Source organism: Thamnophis elegans, chromosome 9, assembly GCF_009769535.1.
Source record: "Thamnophis elegans isolate rThaEle1 chromosome 9, rThaEle1.pri, whole genome shotgun sequence".
In the NCBI taxonomy this organism is placed as follows: Eukaryota; Metazoa; Chordata; class Lepidosauria; order Squamata; family Colubridae; genus Thamnophis; species Thamnophis elegans.
This window is the reverse complement of record NC_045549.1, coordinates 3249757-3266790: the sequence shown is the minus strand read 5'-3', so window position 1 is coordinate 3266790 and position 17034 is coordinate 3249757. Positions and strand designations below refer to the sequence as shown.

The 17034-nt window shown below is 48.0% G+C and overlaps 1 protein-coding gene across 2 annotated transcripts in view; it reads left to right on the top strand.

Annotated features, from left to right (window-relative positions):
• The window catches only part of ATRN (attractin), a 142333-nt gene that overhangs the window by 31408 nt on the left and 93891 nt on the right, over positions 1-17034 (top strand). The gene's annotated exons all lie outside the window — the stretch shown is intronic.

Sequence of the window (17034 nt, the reverse complement as noted above, 5' to 3'; positions counted from 1 at the left end):
CAGTAAAAACAGTGAAAGGATGGGAAAAGCTGGATTTGTCGTTGGGATCTCTGAAGATCCAGAATGGTGGATTCCACAGCCTTCCCCAGGGTTTTGAGGTCCCTCTGCAGAAAATGTCACAGAAACTCTTGAGAGAAGTCATTGTCTTGAAGGACCACTTGTTCTGACCGAGTCTTTCCGAGAGCCTGAAGCCAACTCCTCGTCCCGACAAAAACCCCTTTTATTAATTGACTGTGAATTCTGCTCCTTCACATCCGGCAAAGTCTTTCAAGGGAGGATTTACGGTCACAGACCTCATCTGGCTTGGAGAGCTGCCAGGCCGAGATCTGCAAAACTTGGCCAGGAGTCTCAGAGAGTCACGAACCAATGAAGCGAACTGATTGTCTCCTGCAAACTCCACTCCCCTTTCACTCCCCTTTTATTTCCTCTGGGAGGGGCCATTCACCGTCCACCTGTGGCCTTACTCCCAAGTCGACCCTTGTTCCTTAGCTGTTCCCTTCGTCTGGCAGCTCTGCGCATGCACACACTGGGAACAGGCTCCAGCTGTTCTTCTGCCCCACTGATGTCCGACTCCGAAGGCAGCTGACAACTGACATACGGCCCTGGCCCCCCTCTCTGCCTCCGACCCAGAGCCCTCCTCAGAGCCTCCCCCAGACTCCAGGACTGGCCCAGGTTCCTCCCCAACCTCCTCACTGTCCGAATCTGCTGCCAGCTCTGCTGGCCGCTCACGGGCCATAACAGGTCCTTGGTTGTTTCCTTGCAGAGACGTTTCATGACCCAACTAGGTAACATCATCAGTGCTAGAAGGGAGTTGCGTTTGGTCTCAGTTTTGTAAGGGTGTGGGGAGGAAGAGGAACGGGAGAGGGTTTTGGATGACGACTGTGGGGTCCTTGGTGCTTTCTGAGATTGTTTCTTTCCTTCCAGACATTTTATTACCCAACTAGGAAACATCATCAGTGCTAGAAGGGAGTGTGGTTTGGGAGGGAGAGGAGGAGGAGGAGGAGGAATGTGGGGTCCTTACTGCTCTCTAAGCTTGGTGGTTTGCTTGTAGATCATTTCACGACCCAACTAGGTAACCTCATCAGTGCCAGAAGAGACGGGGGTTTAGTCTCTTTTCCTGTCCCGTGTAATGTCAGTTTGTCTGACCGTTCCATGATTGAAGTATTGTTTTGGTCTGATATTAATCTGGGAGTTCATCTGTGCTTCTTTGGGTGCTGAATGATGCTGGGGAGGAAGGGAGGGAGGGGGGGGGCTGGTGTCTTTTCCCTTTTTGGCTGGTTCATTGTGTCTCTTGCACTGTCTGTAGATGTTGCTTAAGTCGATTGTGTCTTCTGATGGCTGATTTCTGGATATTATAATCATCTTGAAAAGCCCTGATTTTCTAGAAGGCAGTTTGTCCCATCAATTCTTTCCTCCCCCCCAGTAGCTTTTTAAAGGACTTGTGTTCTTATTCTGGGCACAGGGGCAGATTTTCACAGCCGGCCCTGGGCTTCATGCGACCCTTTCTCACTTTTATTTGCTAGGAAAGCTTCAAAAACCGAGAGGGGCCTCTCTGGGAATCAGGACATAGCAATAGCAATAGCAGTTAGACTTATATACCGCTTCATAGGGCTTTCAGCCCTCTCTAAGCGGTTTACAGAGTCAGCATATCGTCCCCAACAACAATCCGGGTCCTCATTTTACCCACCTCGGAAGGATGGAAGGCTGAGTCAACCTTGAGCCGGTGAGATTTGAACAGCCGAACTGCAGAACTGCAGTCAGCTGAAGTAGCCTGCAGTGCTGCATTTAACCACTGCGCCACCTCGGCTCTTCTCGGCTGAAGTGCCCCCTTTGGCAGAAAGGGCTCTTGGGGGCTGGGTCTCTCCTGCTTTTGAGACTTCAGTCTCGCAGCTCGTAGCAAAAGTAGCGCGTTTGATCCATTTTTTTTTCATTCCGCTTCTGATCTGAATTCAATTCTGGTGTTTACTGAATTCATTTTGCGCACTCGTGCTGGAAACGGAAGGTGGCACTGAGTACGTTTCGCCATTCACCGGGAGGGGGGGGGAGTTGTCCAGCTGTGCTGGATCACAGTTCCCATGCATCAGATGTTAGGGACGATGGGACTTGTGTTCCAGATATTAGGAACAACGGTAGCTGTGTTCCAGATGTTGGGGGACCAGTGGAAGTTGCAGTCCAGACAACAGGGATGGTGAGAGTTAGATTCCAGATGCCAGGGACGATGGGAGTCGCATTGCAGATGTCAGGGCTGATGAAAGTTGTGTTCCAGATGCTAGCAATGGGGGAGAGTTGCATTCCAGATGTCGGAGCTGGTGAAAGCCATGTTCCAGATGCCAGGAATAATGCGAGCCACATTCCAGATGTCAGGCCTGGTGAATGCTGTGTTCCATATGCTAGGAATGATGGGAGTCGCATTCCAGATGCCGGGTCTGATTAAAGTTATGGTCCAGATGTCAGGAATGGTGGGAGCCACATTCCAGATGTCAAGGCTGGTGAAGAGTGCATTCCAGATGTTGGGAATGATGGGAGGCACATTCCAGATGTCAGGGCCAATGAAAGTTGTGTTCCAGATGCTATGAATGGTGCAGAGAGTTGCATTCCAGATGTCAGAGCTGGTGAAAGATATGTTCCAGATGTCAGGAACCGTGGTAGCCACATTCCAGATGTCAAAGCTGGTGAAGGTTGTGGTCCAGATGTTGGGAGTGACGAGAGGCACATTCCAGAAGTCAGGGCGGATGAAAGTTTTGTTCCAGAAGCCAGGAATGCTGGGAGTCACATTCCAGATGTCAGGGCTGACGGAAGTTGTGTTCCAGATGCTAGGAATGGTGGAGAGAGTTGCATTCCAGATGTCAGAGCTGGTGAAAGATATGTTCCAGATGCCAGGAACCATGGTAGCCACATTCCAGATGTCAAGGCTGGTGAAGGGTGCATTCCAGATGTTGGGAATGATGGGAGGCACGGTCCAGATGTCAGGGTCAATGAAAGTTGCATTCCAGATGTCAGAGCCGATGAAAGCCATGTTCCAGATGTCAGGGACCACGGTAGCCACATTCCAGATGTCAAGGCTGGTGAAGGTTGTGGTCCAGATGTTGGGAATGGCGGGAGCCGCAATCCAGATGCCAGGGCTGATTAAAGCTATGGTCCAGATTTCAGGAATGGCGGGAGCCACATTCCAGATGTCAAGGCTGGTGAAGGCTGTGTTCCAGATGTCAGGAACGATGGGAGTCGCATTCCAAATGTCAGGGATGTTGTAAATAACAGAATCGTGTTCTGATAAGCTTTGGGAGAAGGGGAATTGCCCCTGGGGTCCTTGGCCTTGAGTTTGTTTCATCACTTCTCAGGGCAAATGTAATTGTTCCACTGCAGTTAGATTTGGAATACCTCTGGGATCTATGAAGGTAGAAGTGGTCCTTGACTTACGACCAGTTGCTTAGCAAGCTTTTGAACTTACGACAAACCTCCCCAGAACTACTTAGGACTCAATTTTGGTTCCATTGGCTGCCCCTTATTCTCCCCCTCTCCCCGTCATATGGGGGTTGTGAGGGTTGGAGGGGGGGCAGAAATTCCGACTTGGGGTCTGCTTCGGCCTCCTGGCGGGGGGCTTTGGGCAAAGGCTGGAGGGAAGAGCCGCTGGTGGCGAAGAGCCGGAGGGCCTCGTTCCAGTGGGACTGCCTCATGGCCTGGAACTGGCTGACCATCTCAGCCCACTGAGCCTCCAGGCGCCGGCACCTGGCCTTGCACTCCCGCAGGTCTTCCCTCTGCTTGGAAAGCCTATGCTCCTAGTCCTCAGTGAGGTGCTTCTGCTGAGCCTCCTTCTCGGTCAGGTCCTGCTTCCTGTTGGGGCCCTAAGAAGCCCGGGTGAGCAGGGGAGGAGTGGTTGGGAAGGGAGGGGCGAGTAGAGGCCGTCAAGGCGCCCCTTGATGTGAATGACATCGAGTTGACCACGCCCACCTAGTCACATGACCACCTAGCCACGCCCACCCAGCCGGTCATTAGGCAGATCGTATTAGTGGTCGGTGGGATTTAAAATTGTGAATTTAGTGGTCCCGGAGGTCCGAAAGGTTGGTGAGCCCTGCTATGGAAGACCCCCAAGGTCCCTTCCAGCCCTTTGCCTTCTATGATAAGGAACCAGGAAGTGTGATGCAGGCTGGAATGAGTTCCGCTAAGCCGAAGATGGCGCTAACCGGACTCGCACACCGACACCCCCGGGAATAAATCACTTCCCGATCACCACGGCCGGCTTGACAGATACATATATAAAACAGCAATTTGAACTTATTTATGTCAAAACAGATGATTTCATTATGCTATTTCGCGGGGCATAAATTCTGTAGAAATAATAAACCTTGAGTGGAAACAGCATGCAAAATATTATGAGCGCCCAACCAGGAGTAAATTGAATTTTCATTCAATAAGCCATTGAGTTGAAAGGGGGGAAGCAGCTTTGTAATTCCAAGAAGGGAGGTTAAGTTTAGAGGCGTAGGGAAGATGGAACTTCGCCGAAAAACATTTGAGGGCTTGGAGGGGGATATTTGGCGAGAGAGGCGGGGAAATTGCCGCCTTCAAGTATCTGAAGAGGAGCCATAGGCAGAATTGTTCAGTCCTTCCTGAGGACTAGAAACGGGGCTTTTCAATTACAAAGAAGATGATTAAAACTAGTCATTAAAAATGTTCCGTGAATCTGAACTTCAAGAGAGGACATACGGGAGGGCATACCTCGACTTACAACCACAGTTGAGCCCAAACTTTGTTGCTAAGCGAGACAGTTGTTAAGTGAGTTTTGCCCCCTTTGGTGACCTTTCCTGCCAGGGTTGTTAAATGAATCACTGCAGCTGTTTAGTTAGGAACCTGGTTGTTAAGTGAATCGGGCTCCCTCCCCCTTGACTTTGCTTTTCAGAAGGTCATAAAAGGGGACCACGGTGACCCCCCCGGGACACTGAAACCGTCATAAATGTGAGTCGGTCGCCAAGCGTCTGAATTTTGATCATGTGACCATAGGGATGCTGCAGCCGTCGTAAGTGTGAAAAACGATCCTAAATCACTTTTTTCGGTGCTGTTGTAACTTTGATCTTCATGACAGCGAGAACAATTAACCAGTGGAACTCCTCGCCACCAGAAGTTGTGGATGCTCCATCACTGGAGGTTTTTAAGAAGAGATTGGACAGCTATTTGTCCGGAATGGTGTAGAGTCCCCTGCCTGGGCAGGAGGGGGTTGGACTAGATGACCTCCCAGGCCCCTTCCAACTCTGTTATCAATTAGCCAGTGGAACGACTTGCCTCCAGAAGTTGTGAGTGCTCCATCAGTGGAGGTTTTTAAGACGAAACTGGACAGCCAAATTTGTCTGGAATGGTAGAGGGTTTCCTGCCTGAGCAGGGGGTTGGACTAGAAGACCTCCAAGGTCCCTTCCAAAGCTATTATCCTATGTTCTAAGATTAAGAATCTAACATCATGAGTCAAAGCCTGTCACCATTAGCTCCTAAACTCTGTAATATCCAGATCTGAAGGACCAGGGGAGACAGGATAGCAACTTCCAATATTTGAGGGGCTGCCACAAAGAAGAGGGGGGTCAACCTATTCCCCGGATGGAAACAGATGAATAGTTGTAAGTAGAGGACTACCTCTAAGTTACGCCCACCTCGCTCAGTGACAGCAATCCCGGTCCCCATTGCATTGATAACCCAAGAACTACCTGTATTAAATAAACTGAAAGGAGTTGGTGACTAATCTTGCAAATCTACTTTAATCGTAGTTACATTGTGTATTTCCATTAACTATATTGAGGAGGCTTAACAGAATAGTGTAAGATGACATCGTGTTATGCCAAGTGCATTCGTTTCTGGCATCTTGCAAATGTCTTCCTTCCTTAATGCGGCTGTCGCGTTGGTAGGCAGTTCATGCTTTCTGCTTATAATGAATAATAATAATAATAATTGCCATAAACTCTGGGAATGGAACAGCAATTGCATGAAGATGTAGAAAGCTTGACAGCCTGCAATCTGCATAGCCCTACAACCCAGAACTTCCTCGTCTCCCTGTTCTCTGTCACCCTGACGTGAATTTTTTGTTATTTTCTTCAAATAAGGTGCTTGAGTCAAGCATGGATAGTCCTCAAATTACAACCATTTGTTTCGTGATGGTTCGAAGTTACAACGGAACTGAAAAATGTGACAGGATCATTTTCCCACACTTAATGACTGTTCGGCATCCCCACAGTCACATGATCAAAATTCAGACGACCTTGGCGACTGACTCATATTTATGACGGTCACACAGTGTCCCGGGAGTCACGTGATACTCCTTTTGCGACCTTCTGACCCAGCAAGACAGATTCCCTTATGTTGCGGCCCGCTGGTGGCCAGCAAAGCTAGCAGCAGAGTCGGACAGTGAGGAGGTTGGGGAGGAACCTGGGCCAGTCCTGGAGTCTGGGGAAGGCTCGGATGAGGGCTCTGTGTCGGAGGCAGAGAGGGGGACAGGGCCGTCCGACAGTTATCAGCTGCCTTCGGAGTCAGACATCAGTGAGGCAGAAGAACAGCTGGAGCCTGTTCCCAGTGTGCGCATGCACAGAGTTGCCAGACAAAGAGAAGAGCTAAAGAACAGGGGTTGACTTGGGAGTAAGGCAATGGTGGGATTCAATTTTTTTACTACTGGTTTGGTGGGCATGGCATGGCATGGTGGGCATGGCATGGTGGGCGTGGCAGGGGAAGGATACTGTAAAATCTCCATTCCCTCCACACACTGCATCGGAGGCAGAGAGAGAGCTAGACAGTGAGGCAGAAGAACAGCTGGAGCCTGTTCCCAGTGTGTGCATGCGCAGAGCTGCCAGAAGACAAGAAGAACTAAGAAAGCAGGGTGGACTTAGGAGTAAAGCCCCACCTTGGAGGTGATTGGCCCCTCCCATAGGAAACAAAAGAGTAGCGAATGGGGAGGGGGCTTTTGCAGGAAACAATTTGTTCCTTCGGTCGTGTCAAGTGTGGAAAGTTCTGTTTGTGACTATAAGAGACTCTTGCCAAGGGTTGCCTTGCCCTGCATTTGGAAACTAGTTATTTGGCAGTTCTCCAAGCGAGATAAGGTTCATGTTGATAAACATTCCTCTGAAAGACTGTTTATTAGCCTTGCTGACTGTGAATGAAAGAGATAAGGCTCGTGTTGATAAACATTCCTCTGAAAGGCTGTTTACTAGCCTCGCTGACTGTGAATGAAAGAGATAAGGTGCGTGTGGATAAACATTCCTCTGAAAGACTGTTTATTAGCCTTGCTGACTGTGAATGAAAGAGATAAGGAGCGTGTTGATAAACATTCCTCTGAAAAGCTGTTTATCAGCCTTGCTGACTGTGAATGAAAGTGATAAGGTGCGTGTGGATAAACATTCCTCTGAAAAGCTGTTTATCAGCCTTGCTGACTGAATGAAAGAGATAAGGTGCGTGTGGATAAACATTCCTCTGAAAGACTGTTTATTAGCCTTGCTGATTGTGAATGAAAGGAATTCACAGTCGTGTAAACCAAAGAGGTTTTTCTGCTTCTTGCTTTTGAAGGAAACCTGGGTCAGAACAGCTTAACAAACATGCTACTAAGTGAACCACTGCAGTGGTTCACTTAACAAATATGGCAAGAAAGGTAATAGAATGCGAAAAATTCGCTTAACAACTGTCTCGCTTAGCAGCAGAAATTTCGGGCTCAGTTGTGGTTGTTAGCTGAGGATCGACTTTACAATCGTACGCTTGAATGGCACAAAGTAAATATGCCAAATAGGAAGATTAATGTTTATCTTACCGTTGTTTGTGTTTCCAGAGACTGGAATTAAGTGGAAAGCTTAAGATGGGAAGGTAATTTTACGTGTCGGAAAGTCCTGGGTTTTATGAACTGCCTGTAATAATGTCAAGACCAGCTGAAGCTGCGGGAGTTGTGAGGTTTTTAGTGGCAATTGGACACCCTTCGTTTGTTCTAATTGTCGATTGAAATCCCTTGAATGAAAATTAACGATTGGAAGTCTTCCCCCTGCCGCCTCCGAAGGGAGGAAACCAGCAGGGATCCTGCAAATAGAAAGAAGGCCTTTACGCCTTTTTTTTAAGCGGGTTTTTTTTCCAGAGTGGCAACAGCCAAAATCACCTACAGGTAGTCCTCGGGTTGCAACAGTTTGTTTAGCGACAGTTCAGAGTTACGACGGCAGTGAAGAATGGAGCTCAGGATCGTTTTTCATGCTTACGACTATTACAGGGTCTCCATGGCCATATGATCAATCCACAGTTGTCCTCCTGCTCCTCCCCTCTTCCTCTTCCTCCTCCTCCCTCCCACCCTCCTTTCTGCAAGCCCCACCCCCACTTCCCTAGAAGGGAATATTGGTAGCTCGGGATTCAAGTGTGGGAGGAGGACAAAGAGGAGGACTATGAAACCCACGATGCTCTCTAAGCTTGGTTGTTTTCTTGCAGACATTTCATTACCCACCTAGGTAATATCATCAGGGCTGGAAGGGGTTTGCAGAGAGGAGGAGGACTGTGGCATCCTTGGTGCTCTCTGATGTTGGTGGCTTTATTGTAGACTGATGACGTTACCTAGTCTGTTAGTGAGACGTCTGCAAGAAAACCACCAAGCTCAGAGAGCATCAAGGAATCCACAGTCTTCGTTGTCGTCGTCGTCGTCCTCTTCCTCCTCTTCCTCTTCCTCCTCCTCCTCTACTTCCTCCTCCAATTCTCCTACCCCTCCTCCTCTTCCTCCTCTTCCTCTTCCTCCTCCTCTTCCTCCTCCTCCTCTTCCTCCTCCTCCTCTACTTCCTCCTCCACTTCTCCTCCTCCTCCTCCTCTTCCTCCTCTTCTTCTTCTTCCTCCTCCTCCTCCTCCTCCTCCTCCTCCTCCTCCTCCTCCTTGCAAACTCTACTCCCTTGTGGCACTGATGATGCTACCTACCTTGGTAATGAGACGTCTGCAAGAAAACCACCAAGCTCAGAGAGCATCAAGGAATCCACAGTCTTCATTGTCGTCGTCGTCGTCCTCTTCCTCCTCTTCCTCTTCCTCCTCCTCCTCTTCCTCCTCCTCCTCTTCCTCCTCCTCCTCTACTTCCTCCTCCTCCACTTCTCCTCCTCCTCCTCCTCCTCTTCCTCCTCTTCTTCTTCTTCCTCCTCTTCCTCCTCCTCCTCTTCCTCCTCCTCCTCTACTTCCTCCTCCTCCTCTTCCTCCTCCTCCTCTACTTCCTCCTCCTCCACTTCTCCTCCTCCTCCTCTTCCTCCTCTTCTTCTTCTTCCTCCTCCTCCTCCTCCTCCTCCTCTTCCTCCTCCTCCTCTACTTCCTCCTCCTCCACTTCTCCTCCTCCTCCTCCTCTTCCTCCTCTTCCTCTTCCTCCTCCTCTTCCTCCTCCTCCTCTTCCTCCTCCTCCTCTACTTCCTCCTCCTCCACTTCTCCTCCTCCTCCTCCTCTTCCTCCTCTTCTTCTTCTTCCTCCTCCTCCTCCTCCTCTTCCTCCTCCTCCTCTACTTCCTCCTCCTCCACTTCTCCTCCTCCTCCTCTTCCTCCTCTTCCTCTTCCTCCTCCTCTTCCTCCTCCTCCTCCTCTTCCTCATCTTCTTCTTCTTCCTCCTCCTCCTCCTCCTCCTCCTCCTTGCAAACTCTACTCCCTTGTGGCACTGATGATGCTACCTACCTTGGTAATGAGACGTGTGCAAGAAAACCACCAAGCTCAGAGAGCACCAAGGAATCCACAGTCGTCATTCTCCTCCTCCTCCCCCTCCCCCCCTCCTCCTCCTCCCTGCAAACCCTCCTCCCTTGTGGCACTGATGATGTTACCTAGTTTGGTAATGAGACGTCTGCAAGAAAACCACCAAGCTCAGCATTAAGGAACCCACAGTTGACGTCCTCCTCCTCCTGCTCCTCCTCCTGCTCCTCCTGCTCCTGCTCCTCCTCCTCCTCCTCCTCCTCCTCCTCCTCCTCCTCCTCCTCTTCCCTGCAAACCCTCCTCCCTTGTGGCACTGATGATGCTACCTAGCTTGGTAATGAGACGTCTGCAAGAAAACCACCAAGCTGGGAGAGCTCGAAGGCCCCTTCGGGCTCTGCTGTATTTTGCAAGAAATGCGATCCTCATCCTGAACAAGATTCCCCCCCATTCAGAAGGAGATCAAAGGAAAAGTTTGACCCGAAGGAGTTCATTAATTTAGCTTAGGCTGATTTCTCTCCCTCTCCCCCCTTCCCCTCCTCCTCCCTGGTGCCCAAAGCCTTCTAGACAAAGATCTCCTTTGTATCCGCTTTGGAAGTCTTGGTGGAGGGGAGCCCAGTCTCGGGAAAGTGGCAGCAATTTCCTTCTGCCAAATTAACTCTCAGTCAATTGGCTTTTCCTGGTTTTTTGCCAGGCAGAAATGAGTTGTTAATGCCAGGCACTCGGCTAAGGAGCAACCCCTTAAAATGATGTCCGAAAGTTCTTTTATCTTTGCCCTGTTGAGTTGCTTCAAGGACACGCTAGAGCTCTCCCCTCCTCCTGGTTTTGTAACCCACACCGAATCTCTTCGGTACCATCGGTCCCTTCTAGCACTGATGACGTTACCTAGTCTGGTAATAAAACGTCTGCAAGAAAACCACCAAGCTCAGAGAGCACCAAGGACCCCACAATTCTCTTTTTCCTCCTCCTCTTTTTCTTCTTCGTCCCTGCAAACCCCCCTCCCTCCTAGCACTGATGATGTTCCCTAGTTGGGTCATGAAACGCCTGCAAGAAAACCACCCAGCTCAGAGAGCATCCAGGACCCCACAGTCTTTTTCCTCTTCCTCCTCCTCCTCCTCCCCACAAACCCCATTCCCTTCTAGCACTGATGATGTTCCCTAGTTGGGTCATGAAACGCCTTCAAGAAAACCACCAAATGCAGAGAGCACCAAGGACCCCACAGTCTTTTTCCTCCTCCTCCTCCTCCTCCTCTTCCCCCCCTCCTCCTCCTCTTTCTCCTCCTCCCCACAAACCTCACTCCCTTCTAGCACTGATGATGTTCTCTAGTTGGGTCATGAAACGTCTGCAAGAAAACCACCAAGCTGAGTGAACACCAAGGACACCACAGCTCTCCTCTTCCTCTTCCCCCCTCCCCTCACCTCTCTGCCAAATGTCTGCATTTTGATCCCATGGTTGTAAATCAAGGACTATTTATAATCTCTCATCAGAGAGTAACTCTTATCTGTCAGAGGGGGGAAAGATAAATTGATAGTTGCTTATTTTAGAATATGATTGCCATAGCGGCCTCTTTAGGTGAGAGTTGCTTTACCAACATGATGTAATTTTCAACCTGGAGCACTGTTGACCTCTTATGAGTTAACATGGAAAAAAAAAGAGATTGTCATTTGTGTAAAGAAACGTGAGGAGTTTGGGTGGAATTTTACTCAGTAATTGTATTTGCCAATAAGTGAAACTATTTTTGGGAAGTCAAAAGCGATCGTGGTTGCTATTTTATGCAGAAGATATATTTGAGGAGGAACCATCCTTGCTGTCTTAAGGACAAGGAAATGCTTTTTTAAAGCAACATGCACTTAGATTTAACGTTTTTTTAAAAATGAAACCAAAACCTTTTTGCCCAGATCACTGGAAGGCATGCATAGACATCTGAAATGGATTTAGAAGTTTATTTGTGTTGATTTAAATGTTGCAATTGTAGTAAAAACTGCTTCCAGATGAGTTGGAGAAAGAAAGAAGGAAGGAAGGAAGGAAGGAAGGAAGAAAAAAGAAGGCAGGAAGACAGAAAAAGGGAGGAAGAAAGGAAGAAAAAAGAAGAAAGGAAAGAAAGGAAGGAAAGAAAGGAAGAAGGGAGAAAGAAAGGAAGAAAAAAGGCAGGAAGACAGGAGAAAGGGAAGGAAAGAAAAAGAAGGAAGACAGGAGAAAGGGAAAGAAGGAAAGAAAAAAAGAAAGGAAGGAAGAAAAGATAGAAAGGGAGGAAAGAAGGGAGGAAAGGAAGGAAAGGAAAGTGAAATTAAAGAAGGAAAGGAAAGGAAGGAAGGAAAGAAAACAAGAAAAGAAGGAAGAAAAGATAGAAAGGGAGGAAAGGAAAGAGAAAGGAAAGAAAGAAAAAGAAAGGAAAGGAAGGAGAAGAAAGGAAGGAAGGAAGGGAGGAGAGGAAGGAAAGGAAAGTGAAATTAAAGAAGGAAAGGAAAGGAAGGAAGGAAAGAAAACAAGAAAAGATGAAGAAAAGATAGAAAGGGAGAAAAGGAAAGAGAAAGGGAAGAAAGAAAAAAAGGAAAGGAAGGAGAAGAAAGGAAGGAAGGGAGGGAGGAGAGGAAGAAATGAAAGAAAGAAAAAGAGAAAATACACAATTGGAGATTGGTTGATAAGAACTCAGTGTAAATCATCAGGGGGTGATGTGTGTTGCTTCTTCCTGCCTTCGCTCCCTCATCATGGAGATGCCACAATCTTGGCGTAGCCCAACCGAGGAGAGCCATTCTTTGGGCAACGAGCTAATGAGATGGGAGGGATGGGGGGGGCATTAGTGCTTTGTTTTGAGAACATTGGATTTTAATACCTCTCTGAAAGTTCAGGCAGAGGCAGCATTTGGGGGGCCATGGGGATTTTCAGAGAATGGGGTGGGGGTCGTCATTTGGGCTGTGACGAGAATCCCTGCGCTCATTTTCAAGAATTGCCCAGGTCTTGGTTTTTATTTCTAATGAAGTTTTTTACTTATTTAACATGCGGTTCCAGCTGAAAATGATTCCGAATGACTTACCCTCCAGGATATAGTAATGGGATTAAAACATCGTCCTTGGAATCATAACAAAGGCGGGTGAATCACAAATACAGGTAGTAGTCCTTGACTTACAACCACAACCGGGAGCAGAATTCCTGTTGCTGAGTAAGGCGGCTGTTAAATGAAACATGCCTGATGGTTTGGCCTTTTGAAGTTATGCAAACTAGATAACATCGTGGTTACTAGCACTGATGATGTTCCTTAGTTGGGTAATGAAACGTCTGCAAGAAAACCACCAAGCTCAGAGGGCACCAAGGACCCCACAGTCGTCGTCGTCCTCCTCCTCCTCCTCCTCCTCCTCCTCCTCCTCCTCCTCCTCCTCCTCCTCCTCCTCCTCCTCCTCCCCACAAACCCCATTCCCTTCTAGCACTGATGATGTTCCCTAGTTAGGTCATGAAACATCTGCAAGAAAACCACCGAGCTCAGAGAGCACCAAGGACCCCCACAGTCCTCCTCCTGCTGCTTTCCCCCTCCTCCTCATTCTCTTCTTTCCTCTTCCTTCACTCCGCAAACCCCACTCCCTTCTAGCACTGATGATATCACCTAGTAGGGTCATGAAATGTCTGCAAGAAAACCACTAAGCTCAGAGAGCACCAAGGACCTCACAGTCCTTTTCCTCCTCCTCCTCCTCCTCCTAATCCTAATCCTAATCCTAATCCTAATCCTCCTCTCCCCTCCACCACCTAGCACTGATGATATTTAATAGAAAGCACCAAAGACCCCACAATTCTCCTCCACCTCCTCCTCTTCCTCTTTCTCCTCCTCCCCCTCCTCCTCCTCAATCCCCACTCCCTTCTAGCATTGATGATATTACCTAATTGGGTAATAAAAGGTCTGCAAGGAAATAACCAAGCTTAGAGAACACCAAGGACCCCATATTAATCCTCCTCCTCCCTCACAAAGCCCACTTACCTTCTAGCACTGATGATATTATCTAGTTGGGTCCTGAAACGTCTGCAGGAAAACCACAGTTTACAATAGAGAGCACCAAGGACCCCCCCCCCCATTCCTCTTCTTCCTCCCTCCACAATCCCCACTCCCTTCTAGCACTGATGATATCACGTAGTTGGGTCACGAAACGTCTGCCAGGAAACCACCACTCTCAGCCCCAAGGACTGAGTTAATTCCTTGAAGAGAGGAAGACCATCGGAGCCTTCCTCCTGGCTGAGAAGCAGCAGGAATGGTTGCTACCTTCAAGGATGGACTCCCATCCGCCCCATTTCCTTTTTTAAAAAAAAATGCTCACATTCGCCCCCCCCATCCCACCCCCAATGCCCTTGAGGGGAGATAGATAGCCAAAAAGGACTCCGAAGGACTTGTGACCTCTAGACTGGACTACTGCAACGTCCTCTACATGGGGCAGCCCTTGAAGAATATTCGGAGACTTCAGCTTGTCCAGAATGCAGCCGCGCGAGCGATCGTGGGTGCACCTTGGTTCACCCACGTAACACCTATCCTCCGCGAGCTGCACTGGCTGCCTATTGGTCTCCAGATACGCTTCAAGGCGCTAGTCGTCACTTATAAAGCCCTTCATGGTATTGGACCAGGGTACTTGAGAGACCGCCTGCTGCCAATTACCTCCACTAGACCGATTAGATCCCACAGATTAGGCCTCCTCCGGATTCCATCCGCTGGCCAGTGTCGACTGGCAACTACCCGGAGGAGAGCCTTCTCTGTGGCTGCTCCGACCCTCTGGAACGAACTCCCGTGGAGATTCGAACCCTCACCACCCTCCAGGCCTTCCGCAAAGCCCTTAAAACCTGGCTGTTCCGACAGGCCTGGGGCTAAAGAGCTGTTGCCCCCGTCTCGAATGGTATGACTGTTGTGTGTTTTTAAATTATATATTGTTATGTTTGTTTTTTTAAATTTTTTGTCTGTATCCCCCTTCCCTGGTGCGAGTTGTGAGCCGCCCTGAGTCCCCTTTCGGGGGAAAAGGGCAGCATACAAATACAATAAACTGAACTGAACTGAACTGAAAAGACCCTGCCCCAACCTAGCTGCTGGGCGGGGGGGGGGGGGAATCAAATTGAGGGCAGCCATTGTTGAAAGCAACACAAAAGGTGCTGAAATCGTGTGTCTGGCCCGATGAGATTTACTCCTGCTGGGTGGCTTCCAAGAGAGAGTTTGTCCTTGATTGTCCGAAGGGCTGAAATATGCTCAGGGGCTCAACCTTCTCTGCCACACAGCCGGTTGCCTCCTTCAAGGCCAAAGCTCTTCGGTTGTGTTGTTATTTCTCTTGTGTAATCGCTCCGGGTCCTAAAGCCGCTCTGGGTAACGTGGCTTGAGAGCCAGGCCAATATCTTTCCTTGGACAGACAAACTCTGGTTGAGCTTTCAAAGTCTCTTCGTTTGCCGTTCGCGCCGTTGGCACCAGCTGGATGGCGCTTGAGTGGCCTTGCGCATTTTAATTCGGAGACGGGCACCGTCTTCCCCAAAAGTCAGGCATTCAGACGACGCCAGAGGAATTAAGCCTCTGGATCAGAGGTGGGCTGTTTGCCGGCATTATGGCCGGTTCTGTGCGCACGGTTGCCTAGAAATAACATTACAAATGCTTAAAAAAAAACCACCATGCCGCGGTGACTGGGGAAGCGGTTTGGGGGGGGGGCGTGGCGAGCCTGCCGTCCTTCCGTACCGGTTCGGCAACCCAGTCGCAATTTCCCACCTCTGCTCTGCATCTGTACATCATGTGACGCCACATGTTTGACCCCCGTGTCCTGCTCCCTCCTAGAACTGATGATGTAACCCAGTTGGGTCTTGAAACGTCTGCAAAAAAAGCAGCCAAGCTCAGAGAGCACCAAGGACCCTCCTCCCACGCCCTCCTCCCATGATGGCACGTATGCCCAAAGCGGCATGCAAAGCCATGTCACCCCGCACAGGCGGTCTTGCTTGTTTCTCTTCCGGGTTTCTGGCACGCAGGCACAGGGGACAATCGGCTGCCCGCTCCCCACATTATGCAGGTGTAAACTTTCTTCGCCAACTTCTGTTAGCCTTTCGGTGGCTGATCCGCGTTTCTCGTCTTCAGCTTCTCTTTTTTCTTTTTACTCTTCAGATGTTTTCAGTGCCATTAAGAGCTTAATGAGAGTTAATGATGTTTAAGTGCTGTTTATGAAGTCGGCCGTTCAACTGCTGACTCTCTTCGTCTTCCTTTCCCCCCCCAATTTGGGGACGGCAGAGGTCTCCCCTATCGAGACCTCGCAAACTTTCCCAGTGCCGCCAGAACCAGAAGGTTACCTGCTCTGTGAGGCTTCGCACACCTGGCAAATTTAAAGTGTCTGGATTTCGCCTCCCAGAGGTGTGAAGTCCGCACTTGCTAAGGTTGAGAAATATTGGTCGTATGATAAAACCGCTTTCAAGCTGTGTGTGTATATATTATTTCTTCTTCTTCTTCTTCTTCTTCTTCTTCTTCTTCTTCTTCTTCTTCTTCTTCTTCTTCTTCTTCTTCTTCTTTATATTTCTATTTGTCTATCTATATCTATTTATCTCTCTCTCTAATATCTCTCTATATCTCTATATCTCTATATCTATATATTCTATGTCTCTGTATCTATATCTATATATCTATTATTTTATTATTTTCTATCTATCTATCTATCTATCTATCTATCTATCTATCTATCTATCTATCTATCTATCTATCTTAGTTATCTCTCTCTATTTCACAATCTATATCTATTCTATGTCTGTCTCTGTATCTACATCTATATCATCATCTATTATTTTATTATTTTATATATAGTTATCCATCCATCCATCCATCCATCCATCCATCCATATCTCTATATCTCTATCTCTATCTATCTCTACCTAATATCTCTCTATATCTATATCTATATAGTCTATGTCTCTGTATCTATATCTATATATCTATTATTTTATATCTATCTGTCTGTCTGTCTGTCGTTATCTCTCTCTATTTCACAATCTATATCTATTCTATGTCTGTCTCTGTATCTACATCTATATCATCATCTATTATTTTATTATTTTATATATAGTTATCCATCCATATCTATATCTATATCTATATCTATATCTATATCTATATCTATATCTATATCTATATCTATATCTATATCTATATCTATATCTATATCTATATCTATATCTATATCTATATCTATATCTATATCTATATCTATATCTATATCTATATCTATATCTATATCTATATCTATCTGTATGTATATGTATGTGTGTTCCAACATAATTCTGGAGCGCCTCGAGCAATTTCAACCAAACTTGGTACACAGATGACTTACTTTCTGGAAACAAATACTGGGTGGGTAAGACACCCTTGGTGTGTGTGTGTGTCTGTGTGTGTGTGTCTGTGTGTGTCTATGCGGGT